This window comes from Tachysurus vachellii, chromosome 2, assembly GCF_030014155.1.
Source record: "Tachysurus vachellii isolate PV-2020 chromosome 2, HZAU_Pvac_v1, whole genome shotgun sequence".
Lineage (NCBI taxonomy): Eukaryota > Metazoa > Chordata > Actinopteri > Siluriformes > Bagridae > Tachysurus > Tachysurus vachellii.
In genome coordinates this window covers 4180571-4193070 of record NC_083461.1, presented here as the reverse complement: position 1 = coordinate 4193070, position 12500 = coordinate 4180571, and the positions used below count along the sequence as shown (strand labels likewise).

Sequence of the window (12500 nt, the reverse complement as noted above, 5' to 3'; positions counted from 1 at the left end):
ACAGATCTGACTTCTGGAGATTAAAATAATCAGAGCGTGAATTCAACTCATAATTTTGCCCACAGAACAGTTTTCTAACGATGTTTATTATTTGTTGATTCTTTTGGAGAGTCTCAGGTTCGGCTGCACGACTTCATCCTGACTCTACATGCGGTTTCCATGGCGACGCTTTCCTCTAACGACAGCAATAGTAAAGATGGATGGAGGGAGTTAATTGCGGCATTAAAAGAGGAGAAAACGTGTCACAGTGGCGTGAGTTCCTCTACTAGCAGCAGCTGACAACACGGCAACACTTCACAGCTGAGCGTCATCATTTCCTGGGCTCAGGGTTACGAAAAGAGGAATTTGATCTTAGGGTGGGAATAAAGCTCAATTCTAATTGGCTCAAAGCAGTCACGTTGCCAAACGCGAGCCAATCAGCGGAGGAGGCGTTGGGTATTTGCTATTAACGTATAACGCCCCCTGATTACGTCACACGATCCGAGTGGGAAATGTAGTCTTATTTATTATGTAGTATATTAGAAATAGATTTACATTTTTTGTTTTTTTATTTTGTAGGAATTTAAAGTGCTGAGGATAGATTTTTAAAACGTGCATGTTGAAAAATATAGATTTTGCTTTTAGTCTTGCAGAATCTTTTTTTTTACTGTGTATATTTTTATTTTTCATATTTTTTCCATACTCTAGAGTTTTAATGCTCAAATATGAAAATCTGTATTTATTTATTTATTTATTTATTTTTAGGAGATCATTTATTTATAACAAAAAATCTCACCAAGCAGTGAAATTCTAAAGCTTGCTATTTCTAACATAGGTTTAAATAATAACAGGTTTAAATAAATAATAAATAATAGAAAAAAAGAAAATAGAAGACGTTAAACGATTATTTCCAGCGATGCTGCCACTGAACTTCCTTTCCCTGCTCTTCTCTGAGCCGTTTCCTTGGTAACCAGAACTGAAGAAATTTTTGAAGAAAGAGAAATTGTTAAATAGGAAAAAAAAAAAAAAACTTTATGCACAAAGATGATAAAAGGACTGATAACATGGATAAAGGTGCAATTGATCATTTTTAAAATTTCTTATTTAATTGTACAAATATTCTGCAATATCTGTAGAAAATGATAACGGTTAATATAACGGCGTAGGATGTGAATCGTGGCCGAGAAATCTTATAATGAAACCTTGTTTGTGTTTTTGTGGCTTCCTCATAGTCATTTATAGACACTGCAGGCCTCTGAAAAACCCAGGGGGCAGAGCTTGGGGGAAATGGGTGTGAACTGTTCAAACATAGATTCCACTATACTGTATATATATATTGTGTGTGTGTGTGTGTGTGTGTGTGTGTGTGTGTGTGTGTGTGTGTGTGAGAGAGAGAGAGAGAGAGAGAGAGAGAGAGAGAGAGATCAGGACATCAAGGTAAACAAGACCACAAGCCCAACACACGTGGGAACAATAATAGCAATGCAGGCAATGATGAAACACCTGCCAGATAGATAGATAGATAGATAGATAGATAGATAGATAGATAGATAGATAGATAGATAGATAGATAGATAGATAGATAGATAGAGTCAGACATAGATAGATAGATAGATAGATAGATAGATAGATAGATAGATAGATAGATAGATAGATAGATAGATAGATAGATAGATAGATAGAGTCAGACATAGATAGATAGATAGATAGATAGATAGATAGATAGATAGATAGATAGATAGATAGATAGATAGATAGATAGAGTCAGACATAGATAGATAGATAGATAGATAGATAGATAGAGTCAGACATAGATAGATAGATAGATAGATAGATAGATAGATAGATAGATAGATAGATAGATAGATAGATAGATAGATAGAGTCAGACATAGATAGATAGATAGATAGATAGATAGATAGATAGATAGATAGATAGATAGATAGATAGATAGATAGATAGATAGAGCCCTGTGAAGACATAGATAGATAGATAGATAGATAGATAGATAGATAGATAGATAGATAGATAGATAGATAGATAGATAGATAGATAGAGTGAGACATAGATAGATAGATAGATAGATAGATAGATAGATAGATAGATAGATAGATAGATAGATAGATAGATAGATAGATAGAGTCAGACATAGATAGATAGATAGATAGATAGATAGATAGATAGATAGATAGATAGATAGATAGATAGATAGAGTCAGACATAGATAGATAGATAGATAGATAGATAGATAGATAGATAGATAGATAGATAGATAGATAGATAGATAGATAGAGCCCTGTGAAGACATAGATAGATAGATAGATAGATAGATAGATAGATAGATAGATAGATAGATAGATAGATAGATAGATAGATAGATAGATAGATAGAGCCCTGTGAAGACATAGATAGATAGATAGATAGATAGATAGATAGATAGATAGATAGATAGATAGATAGATAGATAGAAAGATAGATAGATAGATAGATAGAAAGATAGATAGATAGATAGATAGATAGAGCCCTGCGATGGGTTGGCACTCCGTCCAGGGTGTATCCTGCCTTGATGCCCGATGACGCCTGAGATAGGCACAGGCTCCCCGTGACCCGAGGTAGTTCGGATAAGCGGTAGAAGATGAATGAATGAATGGATAGATAGATAGATAGATAGATAGATAGATAGATAGATAGATAGATAGATAGATAGATAGATAGATAGATAGATAGATAGATAGATAGATAGATAGATAGATAGATAGATAGATAGATAGATAGATAGATAGTCTTTAACCAAATAGCACAATGTAGGTACAGATCCTTCATGTGATCCTTCTGTTTAGATGATTGTTAAGTGTATTCAGTAGCAGGGTTCTGTTGTGTTTTGAATCAACTTTACATGTCTGTTTAAAATAGAAATATGAGTCAGAGTTCAGCAGAACTTCAGCTTCTCTTACTGATAATAAAGCTCTAATAATAAGCATGCAAGAGTTTCAGCTCTAGTTTTTACTCTTCCACACAGATTCAACCATCAGCCCTTTATTTTTATAATTATAAAAAAGTCTTTTCTTTTCTTTTCTTATATGTTGCAATATGTCGCTCTTCAACCTTCGCCTTAACATCATGATTAAAATGATTAATCTTAATTTATTTAAGTCTCTGTGTTACTGAACTTGTCACATTAGAAATAATAGCTGTATTAGAATATTTTTATTATTATTTTTTTTTATAGTTATATTTAGTGTTACAGAACATCCAGGAAAAACGCTAGCACTTAGCCAAGTTAGTTGTTACTGCTTTTTCTCATTAAAAAAATGCTGTTTGTTATTGACAAAGTGTAAAGTTGCTCATAAAGATGGTGAAAAAAGTTGCATCTTCGCCTAGAACTATTACAAAGCACTGACACTGGAGACTCCTTCTCTAAGTGATAAATCCCTAAAATTTCTCCTACCACAAAAAAGTAATAAATTATTATTTAAAAAATATATTTTTAAAACATGAATATTATTTTAATATTTTTTTCCTATTTAATAAAAATATGCATATTATTTTAATTGATTTTACTGTTTAATGAAAAACAATAATTATGTATTTCTTAATAAATAAGTATTTTAATTTTTATTTACAATCGATTTATTGCTAAGATTAGATTATGTTAGGCGTCCATAGTACAAGATCCTTTAAACGAGCTGTTGCTATAAAATCGATTATAAGCAGTCGTTATAAAAAAGGAATCGGCACCTTCTGACCAATCAGAATCGAGAATTCGTCAACGTGTGTGATGGCTATAAACGGCCAGCAGATGCCGCTATCACCACAGCAAGTGTGGCTGCTTATTTTATGGTAATGCAGTATAATGAAATACTTACACAGCTCAGGATGAAAAGGAAAAAGGACGAGATTACTGTACATCAGATTGGGATTAATACCGAGCACTTATATATCCCAACACTCACGTGAGATTTACACGTGTGCACATTTCCAGCACTTGGCACACGCCCTTATCCTGAGCGACTTACATTATCTCAACTTTTTCTTTTTTATACAACTGAGCAATTGAGGGTTAAGGGCCTTGCTCAGGGGCCCAACAATGGCAGCTTGGTGGACTTGGGATTCAAACTCACAACCTTCTGATTGGTAGCACAACACCTTAACCACTAGGCTACGGCACGTGTGTTCAGACGCTTCAGGTTATGTGACACTTGTAGTGTATGTTTATTGTATATAATAGTTTTGTTCGTTTTATGCACGCGCTAATAATTGTGTCGTCCGCGCACGTGCTTTTATTTAAACATGACTCATTTACTTTCGCACGTGAGGAAATCCTTTCATTTTTCAGATGTGAAAATGTGAAGAATTTTTTGTTTTGTTTTTATTAGAAATACATTTCAGTTGTCACATGATGTCAGGTGCTTAAATAATCTCACACGTGCAGTTTTAAACACAATAAACTCCACCTTCAAGTAGTATTATTATATTACTCATTATAATACCACGTGAAAAACTTCATAGAGGTAATTAATAACCAAAACTATTAATAGTCTCATTAACACTCTGGTCTTGTCCGGTTTGTCATTATTTTCTCATATCAAGACACTTTGAGTTCTCTCAGTCACTTCTACAGCTATAATTAACTGCACTTAGCTTGCTTGAAAAATACATTTAAATAATACAAGTAAAATGAAAGCATCTTGTGTTGTAAAACCTAAAAAATATAGTATTAACGTATTAACGCACAATATTTTTATATATTCTGATGTTGTATTTGAAGATAAAGCTGCAGGGATGTTCCTAACGTCGTTTTATCGCATTTGTCTCGCCGAGATTAGCGGATGAAACAGAAGCTGGAAGCTTTTAACCGCAAACCTTAAACTAGTTAGCTGACGTAGATAATATTCGTGTTGGAGGTGTTATATTTTGGCAAACTGGACTTCTGCTAAACTAATTACTGAGAAAATGGCAATGACTTTGTGGCTTCATGTCGTGTGACAATGTGAGCCAGTGTGTGTATTAGCAGTTAGCTTGCTAGCTGTATAAGTCAGCTAGCTGAAGTTCCTGATATTCGTGGTCATAATTTGCTAGTTTTTCTCCTGCTAAAATACATTACGATATGTATTATGTTATATGTTCAGAAGTTAGTTTGCTAGTCATGACAAATGCTAACTACTGTACAAGCAAATATGTTAGATAGATAGATAGATAGATAGATAGATAGATAGATAGATAGATAGATAGATAGATAGACAGACAGACAGACAGATAGATAGATAGATAGATAGATAGATAGATAGATAGATAGATAGATAGATAGATATCAAGGTGAGCTAATGTTAGTAATATAAGCTGACAGACTCTGTTGTTGTTGTTAAAGATAAAGTCATAAAGATGTTTCTTGGTCTTTGTTTTATTCTGTACTACAAACGAATGTTAACTAGACAACTTAAATAGTAACAAGTCAAGTCCATGAACAGTCTGTGACCGAGAAACGCTGGATAGAGTCCAGCATCCTGGGCCGAACAAGTGTGACGACTTTCCGTGCAATTTCCTTTCCTTGACTAGACCCTGAAACAATAAGCTAAGCACAGCGACGTGCCGCTTTCACACCTTAATTTTAGATCAGAATTGTCCTGTGACATCCTCTCCATATATCCTCTTTACTAGTTCTCACTAAGGTGTGTAGTGTGCTGGGAGGAGATGAGAGAGCATGAGTGCCAGGAGGACAGAGGAAAAGGAGAGGAGCGAAGGACTTTGTGACCCAGGTCCTGTCTGATGATAGCCCCGCTGGAAAAGGCTGAAGCCCCGAGACTCCATTGTTGTACGACGGAGGAAGCTGAGGATTAGGACACCAAAGAATTTCAATAAAAGAAGTGTCTGTTAGGAGGCTGAGGGTGTTGGGGAGGACTGTGGGGCCTGGGGCATTGTCCCGGAGGGTGGCTGAGAGCGAAAGGAGGGGAGCAGCATGGGCATTGTGCTTTGGGGAGGGTGGAAAGGTGGGGGGGTTATTTCTAAAGGTGGTTATTAGGAGCAAGATGGCGAGGGGGTGGCTGTTGACTCTACATCTTGTGTGAACAAAGTCTCTGGTACGTAATACCCCCGACCTCTCTCTCTCTCTCTCTCTCTCTCTCTCTCTCTCTCTCTATCTGCTTTTTTACAAGGGTCATGAATACCGGGGCCGGCCCTACGGAGAGACCCGCCAAGCCGGGACCTGCTTGAAAGCTTATTGTCCGGCTTAAGTGAGGTTTAATTAAGCGAGCTGTGTGTCCTGAGAGGAGAGCAGCGGCCTGAAGAGCCCAGAGCCTGTGGAGATGCTGCGCTCCCCAATGGAAGGCTTGATGCTGAGCATTGAGCTATTGAAGGAGAAAGTGTTTGCTGCTCTAATGAAAAAGGTTTGTTTGGGGGTCCAAGTGAAGGGAGGAGGAGGAGGAGGAGGAGGGACTTGTCTGGGTTTTTTGTCCCCGGCTTACAAAGTACAGACAAAAGCAGTGATATTATACAAATGCCCCCATTTCCAGGACATGTTGCTGGGACAGGAGCCTGCAAACGGCTCCGAATGCTTTTTTGCAGCCTATCGGGAGGCGTGCTAGCTAATTTAACTCATTTAGGCACTCTGAATTAACACCACACAAAAAGTTGCTTTGTCTGCAGATAGACTTCAGTACTTAGTATGAGAACTAATTATTGAACAAAACAATAAATATATAAATGACATTCAGAAACGTAGAAATAGAAACAAGATCATTAAACTAAACACACGATTTAGAAAAGATTATTAGATATTTATTTATTTATTTATATATTTATGTACAGGTTAAAGCTGAGATGCGGAAATGAAGGCTGTACATTTTCCAGAAACTGCATTTTCGGATTTAACAATATCAGGAATTTTATTGCATAATAACATGCAAATTAAAATGTGATTTTTTTATTATTATGAATTCCAAATATATACATATAAATAGAAAAAAAAAAGATTTTATTTATTAAAATCTTTTCAATATTAACTGGTATTCTTTATACACTTATTTGACCGGGTATTAGATAATATTTGGACAATATTAGGTCCTTTTTTTTTACACACTATACAAATATATGCTCCTGTGTTTACAGGAAAATTATAAGATATTAATGGACAAATAAAGTTTAATGCAAGGACTTTCATTTGGAATTAAAATTACAGCAGTATTTAAAAAGGGGGGGGTTATGTATTCCATAATTATTTATTTATTTGTTTGTTTGTTTGTTTGTTTGTTTGTTTGTTTGTTTGTTTAATAAAGAAAGAAAAGTTTTTTTCAGTAGGGTATTTTTTTTAACTCATATCTCAAAAGAATTTAATATTTTCATTGATTCATAAATATTGACTCACTAGCCATTTTATCATATTTTTGGAAATTATTGTTATTATTATTATTATTATTATTATTATTATTATTTTCTTATTTCATTTAGATTTAAAACAAAAAATAAAATAATTTAATACTTAGATGAAAAAAGGTTTACAACATCAACACACTACATAAATGAGCAAAAGATCAGAATCATTTTAAGATTAGATCAAAATTTCTTAAGCGGTTTATCAGATCATAAATGTTCATTATTTCTAATGTGTAAAATCCACAAGACATCATAATCCAGATCCAGGATTTGATAAGTTTAGTCACATCGGGTGTAACAAGTTAAGTAACCAATCACAATTCATTATGGTTTAATTGTTAATTATATTAGCTTGCAAAATGTCTTGTAGGCTTAAAAAAACGTTTCATAAGATAGCTCAAATTAAGCCTTAAGAAAAGACATCTTCATGCCTCTACCATATGTCTAAGGTCAATCAACAAACCTGACATAATTTATTCGAACATCCAAACGTTTCTCTCATCACTGGTGGTCCTTTCTGTAGATGGATAAGTTATAAGAGTGTGAACCTCTGGTCAGTTCTAGAGGTCAGTATCTGTGTACAGAAATACGTCGGCTATATGTTGATAGACCTAATAAAATGGCCAATAAGCGTAAGTACGTATCTATTTATCCTGGCGGTGTATATAGTATATCAGAGGCTACTGATTCTAAAAGAGAGAGGTGGATTAAAGGTCCAGAGTATTAACATCACAGACTTCCCATACAACTCCAGGAACAAGCTGATTCATGGGATTTTCTTTATCCCAAATGTGGAAATAACAAATAATGAAATTCTTCTAGGAAAAAGAGGGTCAGAGGAAGAGGAGGGGAGCGGGATAAATACAAAAGACTGAGAGATTGAGAGAATGAAAGAGAGAAAAGCCATGTGTGAGGAGAGGGCGGGTCGGGCGGGTTAAGAAACTTTCTCGCTGTAGTGCAGTGTGTGGATGCCCTACTAATCCAGGTTTTATTGGTTGCCTGTGTCCGGTCACACTGTCCGGATTGAGTGTGTGTGTGAGGGGCTTTGGGAGGGAGGCTCTAGACATGTCACTCATTGTGGCTGAGCTGATGGGGCTCCTGAGAGAGAGACAGAGAGGCCTGAGAAAGAGCTGGACCTGGTTACGGCCTTCCTCGGGTCGCCTTAGAAACCCGCACCACGGGGGTCCTCAGTGTGTCGCTGCCCTCCTGCGTGCATGCAGATACCAAAACACACACACTCACTCACAGTGAGTCTGAGGTAACTCAAACGTTAGTGTAGATCTCCACAGGCATTACGTAACTCGTCTAACTCATTATATATCAAGATAAAAAAAATAAACATTATTCGAATGAGCACCGATAGTCAGAATTAATTACGGCGTGCTCCGATTGTCCACGTCTCCACAAAGCAGTAACGGATGTGTTCACTCTTGCGGCTACTAGACTTATCCAAACTCGTGGCTTTGTCATGTCGTGGGGGCTGGATGAGGGTGATGTATTACCCATCACCTAATAAAAAGCAGGAGTGTCCGCAAACACAGCTAAATGAGGGAGGATGAGGGACTCCTGACCTTCGGGTCAAAGATCCAGCCCCATCTCTTTATTCCCATTGACAGGCTCTGAGAGATCAGCTACTGCTCCTCATTTCCATGCCGTAGTGCCCACTCCCCTGCAATTCATTAAGCGCAATTGATACGAGAATCAACACTTCCTTCATGTTACAAAGGATCAAGACTTGAAGAAATTAATCTCAAGGGTTCTTGTCTCCGGCTGGGACGCGATTCTGCGTGCGTGATTCTTAAAGGCAGTTCATTTATAGACAGTTCATCAAGCTCATGCTCACGCTCGCAGTCTTGAAAGGGGAAATGCGGATCTGACGTTGTGCCGACTGCAGACCGTTCCCTTCCTCCGACAATTTGTTAAACTCACTATCACATTCCCTCTATGCAAAAAGGACACCGGTCGTCACTGTAACGCTTGGTGTTAGGTGACCGAAGCGCCCGATCTCTGTACATTCAATTGTACAGCGCCATAATTACGGAACGTTTGTTTCGGACAGCCTTACAAACATTACAAAGCCATTTTGGGGATCTCATCTAGAGGAAAGCAATATTCCGTGCTACAGTGATTACAGCATAATCCATATAATAAAATCATAGAGGTGTTCAGTAAATCATTAAATTTATTGGTAAGCTTTTGTTGCTAAGCAACATACCAGGCAAAGTTGGAGGTACTGTACAGCGTGTACAAGTGTAGAAGTTTAAAACCCGAAGAATTTATTACAGAACTGATATGGTCACAGGGATGAATACGGCCTAGCCATTCGGATTTGAGCACCGAACTTCTTAACTCTGTATTGATGCTAGTTACACAGAGTGCTAGACTCTGTTTGGTCAGAAGGGTTAGCATTCTGAAAGAATTTTATAATAACATCAGCTCTGCCCGTAATGATGTTACTTTATAGTTAGAAAAGGGAAGACGTTTATTCCACATCCATAAAATGGAAGGAGTCTCCGATGTCAGAGCTTTTCAATTTTTCACTAACATGAGCTTTTGTCTAATGAACGAATTTTAGAAGAGCTGAAAAGTGACAAACAAACTGTACATAGCTACAAGTATTAAACTGATTCACAGATGTCGGCAACAATCAATAAAGGTATAAATGAATAAAATAGCCTTCTGGCTAAAAGTAAATGTTAGCAAATTTCTGTAAAGGAATCAAACTTCTGAACTATATTTTTTGTTAAATAAACCTATAAATAGGTTTAATAATCATATTTTTGGCTTTATTCTAAGACCAGTATAAGAAATATTAGATCAGTTTGACACTTTAAGATTTTATGATCTCCTCAGATGATCTCATGTTAACGCTACTTAAAGATCTCTGGTATATGCGTCTCTGCTTTTGTCCGATCTTAACTCATTGTTTGGTTAAGAAGAACCGGTACATCCATGGAACATCTCTGTGACGTTAAGCCTCGCCACCGAGACGCTTCGGGAGACGGGATTTTTGTGGTTTCTCTTGTACACTTTGATGCTTTAAGATTCTCAGGTTATCCTGAAAGAGTAACGTTTCTCCTAACTCCAAAAAAAAAAGACTAAAAACCTCCGCGATCAAAAGGAAGCCAGAAAAAAATGGTCTCACGAGGGCACGAAAGGGCAGTGTCCACCAACAGCCATGGCAGATCTGCGAATGGATGGCCCCCCATGGCAGAAGCTGAGCCACAGGCAGCTATAGTGCAGGACCTTTTGATGTGAAGAATAAAGGCTATAGGGAGAAGAATGTGGGGCACTGGGAAAGTGACCTCTAGACTGTGGTCAGAGCTTTCCCTCTCTCCTGATCCAACACACAGCACATCTCCCTGCTGAGAGAGTGAGTCTGAAATCCTCCGGCTCCCTGCTGGAGACTTAACCACAGAGGGTTAGTCTAAAGCCACAGAGTGGACCAGAGAAGAACAGCACAATTATCCAAACCTGGAAGCTTGGGATTTGCATTTAGGATATCACCTAAAGAAGATCTGTGTGCTTTCAGGATGTTTACGCTATCACAGCAGTGATAAGACTGCACTTTGCTGGCTTAATGAATTCAATCAGATCCTCATTCTTCTCGTCAGCATACACACAACGGTACATTCACGGGGGAAAAGAAAAGTTCCTGAGCGGTTCTTCGGACAGTTAATGCTCTTAGTTTCTTCTTTCTGTTGTTGGACCTGGGATTGGATTGGCAAGGCAAATCACAGGGTTATATTAATGCGCTCGTTCAAATACGTTCATGTTTCTATAGCAACAGATCGCTCACGGAGTGGAAGTGAACAGCAAACACTCGACATAATTACAATCAAATTTATTTATTAACAAATAAAGCTTTTAACCGCTGTGGTAACAGTTTCTAGAAGAATACGGAAGAAGACTTCAGAAATTTCAGGACGGCGGAGTTTGTAGGGTTGCACTTCCTTGAAAACGGACAAACTTGCTCTTTTTTTTTTTGTTTTGTTTCATATTACACGATCTATCGGTTTTTGGATGAATTGTAAAAGATTTTCAAACACAATTCAGGGTTCGAATGAAAGAGGACTCAGAATGTCATCCTGAGGAATATCGAAAAAATCTAGTAGGGAAAGTTAGCAGGCTAGTTCGGAAGATTAGCCTAAATAAAATATTAACCAAGATTCACTTTTTGACATAATTATTGACTATTTATGTACAACTATTAATTATTTTACTCTTGGTATACTTTTTTGAAAGATAATTAGCATGATTTTTTTTTTAAAAAAAAGGAAAAAGCTTCTTGTTGTAGTTTTAAATTCTAAACCTTTCTATTATATTAGTTCCCATTTGTGTCTCTGGTGGATGAATTATAAAAGATTTTTAATTCCAAACACAATTTTGAGTTCAAATTAAAAAGGACTGAGCATGTCACCCTGAGGGATGCCAGAACATCTAGCTTTGGAGCCTGATGAATAATAAAGCATGTTATAGTTAAATATTAAGCTAAATGTACTGATTTATTTAGCCCTAATAGAACCTTTCAGGACCAACTGAAGAAGCGTGTCATTTGTCTGCATAGTTGAAATATTTCAGGCTGTTATCTCTCCTGGGCCAGTTGTAAAATTTTCAGGAATATTTGTGGGTTCAGAATGACGAGATATCAGCATGTTGCCCTGAGGGATGCCAAAGATTTCTGTCTGGTTTATTAGCTCTTTTTAAGAAAGCGCTCATCATGTACCTGATGTTTTGATATTAAATAAAATTCACAGGCCCAAATGACGTTACATCAGTTATAACACAATCTAATAATGTCTTATGTTTCACAAACCTGTCATGCCCTTTGCATCCCTCCACCAACCCCAGGCCTCATTAAGGGGTTATAGATCTTCCTGTCTATAACAAGTGGAAACTACATTTTTTTCTCCCTTCTCGGCGCTTAATGAGGACGAACTCGAGTCACAGACTTGTTTCACAATGTAACGCCGTCTTTTAAGTGCTGCGTCGTGCCGTCTGCGAGTCAGCCCACCCGAATGACAATAGCGTTTATGTAAAATGTGCTGCCTTTGGGCCACTGGGGCATATATCACCGCATGCCTGGCCCTGCCACCACCTTTTATTGCTTTATTGTGTTCCCTTTGTGTGTCTCGTCTTCATACGGGGTGCTG

The 12500-nt window shown here is 37.2% G+C and overlaps 1 protein-coding gene across 1 annotated transcript in view; it reads right to left on the bottom strand.

The window, feature by feature from the left end:
* The window catches only part of ormdl3 (ORMDL sphingolipid biosynthesis regulator 3), an 8266-nt gene extending 7943 nt beyond the window's left edge, over positions 1-323 (bottom strand). Inside the window, exon 1 of the mRNA XM_060894472.1 lies at positions 1-323. This exon is cut by the window's left edge and continues 2 nt beyond it. The gene's annotated coding sequence lies outside the window, so the exon portion shown is untranslated.
* Positions 324-12500: the final 12177 nt, after the last annotated feature.